The sequence below is a fragment of the Telmatherina bonti genome (assembly GCF_933228915.1).
Source record: "Telmatherina bonti genome assembly, chromosome: 24".
In the NCBI taxonomy this organism is placed as follows: Eukaryota; Metazoa; Chordata; class Actinopteri; order Atheriniformes; family Telmatherinidae; genus Telmatherina; species Telmatherina bonti.
Genome location: NC_136633.1, coordinates 12,902,797 through 12,909,944, shown reverse-complemented (window position 1 = coordinate 12,909,944; position 7,148 = coordinate 12,902,797).

Sequence of the window (7,148 nt, the reverse complement as noted above, 5' to 3'; positions counted from 1 at the left end):
TAATATCTGAGGGCAGACCTGATAATCTCTCACGGCACAGTAGTGTGCCACAGAACAGTGGTTGAAAAACACTGTTTTACCCCACTCTCTTCATTTGCATCACATGAATGTCACCCTGATTCCTCGTCAGTCACAACATAATGTCGTTTAGTAAGTTAAAAGAACGACTCCTGAACCAGTTGAATATTAAATTTAAGCTTAACAGCTTTCTACTAATTTATTTTGAAACATTCAAACTTATCTATAGTGCCATATCCAAGCTATACCAAATTTGCCTCAAAAGGAAAACAAAATAACACATTTTAACATTTTAATTTTTGTAGAATTGCATCGAAATGATTATTTACATCTTAAAAAGGCCTGTTTTGTAGGTGAACAAGGGCCAGAATCCTATAAAAAAAAAAAAATCTGAATCCAAACTGTGATCCGGATCACCACCAAAATTAAATACTTTCTTCATTTTCACATTTCCAACAACTCCTTAAAATTTCATGAAAATCTATCCATAACTTTTTGAGTTATCTCGAACACAAACAAACAGATAAACGCCGGTAAAAACATAACCTCTTTGGCAGAAAGGGAATGCAGAATGCTGGAATCCATGACGCAGGGGTGCTTTCGTTTCAGATGCTCATGCATGACTGTTGTGCTGCCGTGGTATGCCAACTCTGCTTGGCAGACTACACATTTAACCTGTTTTTGACACTTTGTTTAGCGTGAAATATCCCCGAACTTTGGAAATAGGCTGCGTCGCCGTTAGTTTGTTCTTCGTTGTTTAAACAAAGACGCTTCCCAAAATGACGATACTGCCCCCAGCACTTCCTGTGGTGCTTTGCGTCATTTGCTTTGTGTTTAGAGTTCTTATATTGTCTGAAAAGCCATGGTTGGTAAATGGTGTTAAGTTGCTTGGTGCAGTGTTTTATTAGCGAAACCGTTACAGGCGTTTATAACGCGGTGTGTCGACAATGAAATTTTGCGTTGATGAATTTTCATTGTCAACATTGCAGCCTTATATGGTTCATTTGAAGTAGTGTGAATTAGCATTCTCAGCTAGGCCTGTCACAATAAGTTAATTAATCGCACGATAAGAAAATAATGTGCGCAATAAGTTTGCCGAACGCAAAAGTTTTCATTTGTCTTTCTTTTCTCTCTCAAGTGTCACATTTGTTTTAAGACAACATTAACTAAACACAGCAATACAACAAGCTTCCGTTTGTACTTAAAACGCAACCATCAACTGCAAAAAAGACACGTTAACAAACAGGCTAGCTCTATCTTCCCGACAGTCCAAAATCACTGTGTTGGTTAAACACAAACAGGACAGTGCAAAATGATATGCACTCAGGTTGGTGAAGTGATGCTGCCCTTTAATACTGTTAAAAAAAAGGTGACATTTTAAAAAATTTTGCAAACATTTCACAGCTGTTATGAATTGCCTGGATCAACCTGTTACAAACGGCAATCCACAATTTTACAATAACATGACATATGACATACTGAAGGTGATCAGACATTCAATTTTATCATTCTACCTCTGGTCAAGTCCAAGAATGTCTCCTTATATGAGTTTTAGACTATGTAATTGTGTTACATGATGTTTAGAGACCATATGTTCCAGATTACCACGTTGCCAAAACTCTAGGAGAAATCCTGATCTGTTTTAGCAGACTGGGGAGTGGATGAGCATAAACTAGTCTGCACATCGAGCTAAATGTTCTTTAGAAATTATAGTGTGTATAGTAGTAGTTTGCATAATTATGGCATTATTGTTATTTAAGTTGAAAATAGTCTAAAAAATGACAACAATAATCGATTAGTGCAATATTATCGTCTATCGCAATCTTTTCTAAGACAATCGCATGGCACAATTTGTTACCGTGACAGGCTTATTCTCACCCTGGTGCGTATCAAAAAAGTGTTCTCTGGTTCACTTGAAACTGCGTTGCTTGGTTCACTTACTGTATTTCTTTGGATCGTAAAGCACACCGGATTGTAAGGCACAATATCCGTATAAATGGCAATAATTTGCCTGGTGCAGCATTTTATTTTTTAGCAAAGCCATTATGGGCGTATATAACGCAACGCGTCGACAATGAAATTTCGCGTAGATGAATTTTTGTCGACATTGTCGACAAATCGTTGCAGTCCTAATAGCAACACATTAATGTTTGGTTCAGATCAGCGGGCTTATGACTGGTGAATGAGAGAAACATGCTGTAACTTGATAACCGTTATTTGGCATAAAAAGTTTGGCTTACGTATTTTGGTAACTTGCATCTGTCCAAGACGGCTTCCTTAGCGGGCTAGCAATAAAGCACACACCAGGTCTCTCTATAACTGCTTTATTTCTTTAACCGGCACAGAGGCTGCAAACAGTACAGTATGAATAATGAGATTTACAGCGATGAACAGTTCAGTCAGAAATTCTTCGGATTGTGTCATTATAACAGACCATTTTTTGTTTCATCTTTAACTTAGCCTCCACTCTTACACATACAATTCGACTCCCAACAAGTTTCTTTGTTTCTTCCCCCGGCTAGCACCACTCACATCTCCAGTGCACTGACTCCCTCTTGTGTCACCACACGGAATAGCCGGGTCGGCAACGTATTGCAATGTTGGCTTTGTAGCCTACCAAAGCCGCACAAAAACATTTTGACAGATTGTGCGCCATGTAATACATAAGATTGGATTGAGCTCAGTAAGTACAACCAGAATTAATTTCTACATAAGGCACACCCGATCATAAGGGGCACTGTTGATTGTTTTTTTTTTTTTTTTTTTTAAATGGAAGAATTTTAAGTGTACCTTTTCAGTTAAAAAAAAAACAAAACAAAACAGTAAAATTGGACCCTGGTACGGTTGGCTTGGTGTACCTGTTTTTACTTTACCAAAGTAAAAACAGAAACCGCAAGACAACATAAATTTGGTATTGCTTCTTTGTTTGCTTGCAGCCAACAAGCCTTTTTGGTTCTGGCCAGATTTCCTTCTTTACTTTTGGTCAGTGGTTTCAAGGAATATTTTGAGAGTTGCTCTACTGAATGAAACAGCCTTCATCAGGAGTGATAGTCCACCAATAGACTTTGTCCGATTGGGGACTCGGCTCTGCTGAAGTGTGGTGTATCCATGCGGGCCGAGATCACATTCAAGCTACACTTTGTCCAACGAGCCAAAGCATTACAATAATATTTCTCCATTCCCACCAAAAGTGGCGCTGCACCAGTATTTAGCAAAAAGGGAGAACAAGACCCGTGTGAAGAAGAAAACACTGTTGCTAGCAAAACATGGAGACAAAATTATTGCGGTTTTGGTTTTTTTTATTTCGTCTTATTCAAGTATACTGCAGAAATACACTGCAACAATTGGCGCAGCATGAACAACAGACGAGGTAGAAGATTCAACACATTTGCTTTGTATTTACCCACAATGCAATACTTGGCCAAATGCAGGAAATGATGTACTCCGTTTTGCTCCCCAACCGAAGCAGACTTTCCAAGCAAGTGGACTAGCATTTGAATAAAAAAAACTGATGTGAATGTAACCTTAAAGAATTGACATTATTTGTCCCTGGGGGAATTATTACTAGGGTCCGAGTTGTTATTATTATTATTTTCACAGCCTTTCTTGCTGTAAACCTGGAGGAAACATTGACCGGTAAATGACAACAATCTTTTGATTCTTGTATTTGAGAAGTGCATGTTGACGTTTCATATCATATTGTTAGAATTTTCTGATTGTTCGCAGATATCTGATTTTAATTTGTCTCAGTGTTTTATTAAAAAAAAAAAGTTAGCTGAAAATCTTTAATCAATAAAAATTTTGTTGGATAAATATCTGTAAATGAACTGAAATCAGATGTTTTCTTCCACAGTCAAGATGTTTGCTCATTTTTATTCTGTAAGCATTTGAAGGTAGTCTTTGTGTATTAATGTTGTTTTGTTTGTTCTCATACTGGTGTGATTGGACTCAGTAATAACCCTTTTGTTGGCTTTGGTACTTAATGTTGGTTTGGTGGACAAGAAGTTTCAGAGAGGTAGATTGATAAGTTGCATCACTGTGTAAAATGAGAGAATGCTTTAAATTGGATTAATGCATCCAAACCTTTTCACTGATCCACTTTTTAATCTACCAAACAGGTGGCTCAGTCATGAAACGATGTGTGCTAAGTAAAGACCTTTGGTTGGAATGGAGACTTGCACAGTGTCTAATATCTTCTGACAAATTCTCACATTCTTTGGAAGCAATGGGTCTTCCTTTATTCCCATGCTTTTTATGGAAAATCTGCATTCTACTATCTTGCTTTTTAAGCTTCATTTTTACCCCTTTTACATACGTCTGTTTCATACACTATCCTCATATTTGCATGCATCCTTGCTGTTTGCATGGTTGTTAGGTAATACATCCAGTGCAGAGTTCACCTCTGAATTTTAACATCAGTTTAGAAAAACAGCAAATCTGGTGACTGTGGAGCAGATAATGATAATGTTCATTCTCAGAAAGAGAGACAGATGGTGGTGGTTTGTGCAACCATTACATACATTGGAGCATCTTTTGTTTCTTCGTTTTTTCCACTGGTAACATCTAAATTATTTGCTTGGCACAACCCCCACAATGTCAGGTTGCACTGCTCTGTTTGGTACACATCTGCAAGTGACCACTATGATAATATATATCTTGTTTGAATGATAGAAAATGTCTATCATTTCATATGAGGCTCTATCGTTTACGTCACCATAAGGTGCTTTACTGCAGTATTTTATGCCAAGATGCGCTTTACGGCATGCACGCTGCAATATAAAAACAAACACGGAGGAAGACTGTAGCAGACGGGTTTCAGAGCAGGATAATTCACTAAAAAATTACCAAATTACACAAACATTTTATATCGTTTTGTATATCGTTAAGGGGAAATAAAATGAGCTATGTCGGAATATGAAATTTTCATCATTGTGATTATGGAGTTTGCCCTTGCACTTGTTTGAAAGATAATTTATTTTTACTTCAACTTGAACAACAGTAATACCTCTGTGTCTACTAAACATGGTTCTGTGGGATTTTTGTTTTTAATGATGTGCTGGTTTCACTGATAGGATACCACAGACCTGTCCTGAGATCACTGCTGTTTGCCTCGTATTACCTGATAAACGGCTCGCATTTAGCTGCTGTCTCATTTTTACTGTTCCACAGTCGGCGAGCTCTGCCATCAGCCTGTTATGAGTCAGCAGCACTACAAGCTAAGAGGTTGCTTTGCAAGGATCTCCATCACGCTCTGATCAAATTCATACTGACTTCCCAGGTTTGATGGACATCCACCAGAATTTGAATTTCATGCTGTAAAAAAGGGGAAAAACTACAAATATTTTCAGGCAGAATGAGATCGATGTGTATTAATGTATATTGATTTATGAGGTGATTTATTTATTGATTTATTTTTAGGTTAAATGTCAACAGTTTGCAGAAAGGTGTTCTCTGCTAACACCAGAGCAGGACAACCCCCCCCCCCCCCCGTTGCTTCTTGCTGGACTGCGACTGTTTCGTTTTCAGCTTCCTGGCAGAGTTTTTCAGCTTTTTCATTTTCAGCTGGTTGACTTGTTTTCCAGTTGCTCAGTCTTTGTCCACTAATCTAATCGTGTGTGGAGCATCAGAGTGGAACTCAGAACGACACAGAGCAGCTATTACATGCCGTCAATGTCTTATTACACAAAGTCTCTGTTTTATGGTCAAAAGAGAAAAAATTGTCAGCTGCAATGGTGTAAAATTTGGGGTGCACCAAAAGCTTTTGCTGGTGCTGATTTCCTCCGCCGGGTGGCCGGGCTTTCCTGTCTAGAGATAGGCTGAGGAGCTTGGTCATCCGGGAGGGGCTCAGAGTAGAGCCGCTGCTCCTCCGCCTCGAGAGGAACCAGTTGAGGTGGCTCGGGCATCTGGTGAGGTGTTCTAGACACCTCCCTCTGGGAGGAGACCCCGGGGAAGACCCAGCACACGCTGGAGGGATTATATCTCTCAGCTGGCCTGGGAACGCCTTGGGATCCCCCCAAAGAGTTGGCAAATGTGGCTGGGGAGAGGGAAGTCTGGGCTTCCCTGCTCAGGCTGCTGCCCCCGCGACCTGACCCCGGATAAGCGGCAGAAGATGGATGGATAGATGAATATATAAAACTTTTTTTGCTAGTCATTTTTCTTGATTTCAATCAGGACAAAACAAAACACTAGGCAGACCATCATTCTGTTGCTTTAATGCCAAAGAAGATGAGTAAATAGATCAATAAAAATGACAAAAAATTTAGAATGGATTATATTTATTTATTTGAAGAAAAAAAAAGTCTTTTTTTTTTTTTTGGGGGGTAAAAAAAAAAATATATCGATCTTTAAAACTGTGAAGCAAAAAACAAATCCAGATTTTCAAAATTTCAATTCAATTTTCCTATCTCTCGTGTTTATCATATTTCTGTGCACAAATCAGAGAACAGAAAGCAGTTCATTATTTAATTTTTTATTTTTGTTGGTGGGGTAGGATAATCATTGTTGTTTTTTTTCCTGTAGACTTGTAAAAAAAAAGAAAAAAAAGATTCTCAGATACCAATTGGCACTGAAATTTAGTATCTAGTTATATATTAATTACTGCATGTATCAATGCTTAAATGCAGCTTTTACATCTGCAGATTCATGGAGTGATTATTTTCACCAGGCGCTGCAGCAGGCAGCCGCCTGCATCTTTATGTATCGCCAGCAGCTGTGCTTAATCTTTTCTCTTTCTCCTTGCATGTAAACATTCTTGAAGTGATTTTGTTGGATAAATGTAACTTTGAATATCTCAAAATGTGGTCTGATTGATTGGAATAAAATGCCTCCTTAATTCATCCTGAGTGCATTCACACAGAATTTAGTCAGGCAGGATGAATATTAATGCTTTACATTTTCTCTCTAAGATATTTATTAAATTAAATTCTTTCATTTTTATCATGGACCAAAACTTGGGGGATAATAATACCCATTCTATGTGATGAATCAGTGGCATTGGAGTGTACAAGAAGTCTCCAAATTATGGCTTTTACAGCCAATGAAAATGTTATTTTGTATTTTGTTACTGTTGAATTTTTACAGAAACCTGATTGATGGATTTTTACTCTTTTTGAAACAAAATTGCATCATTG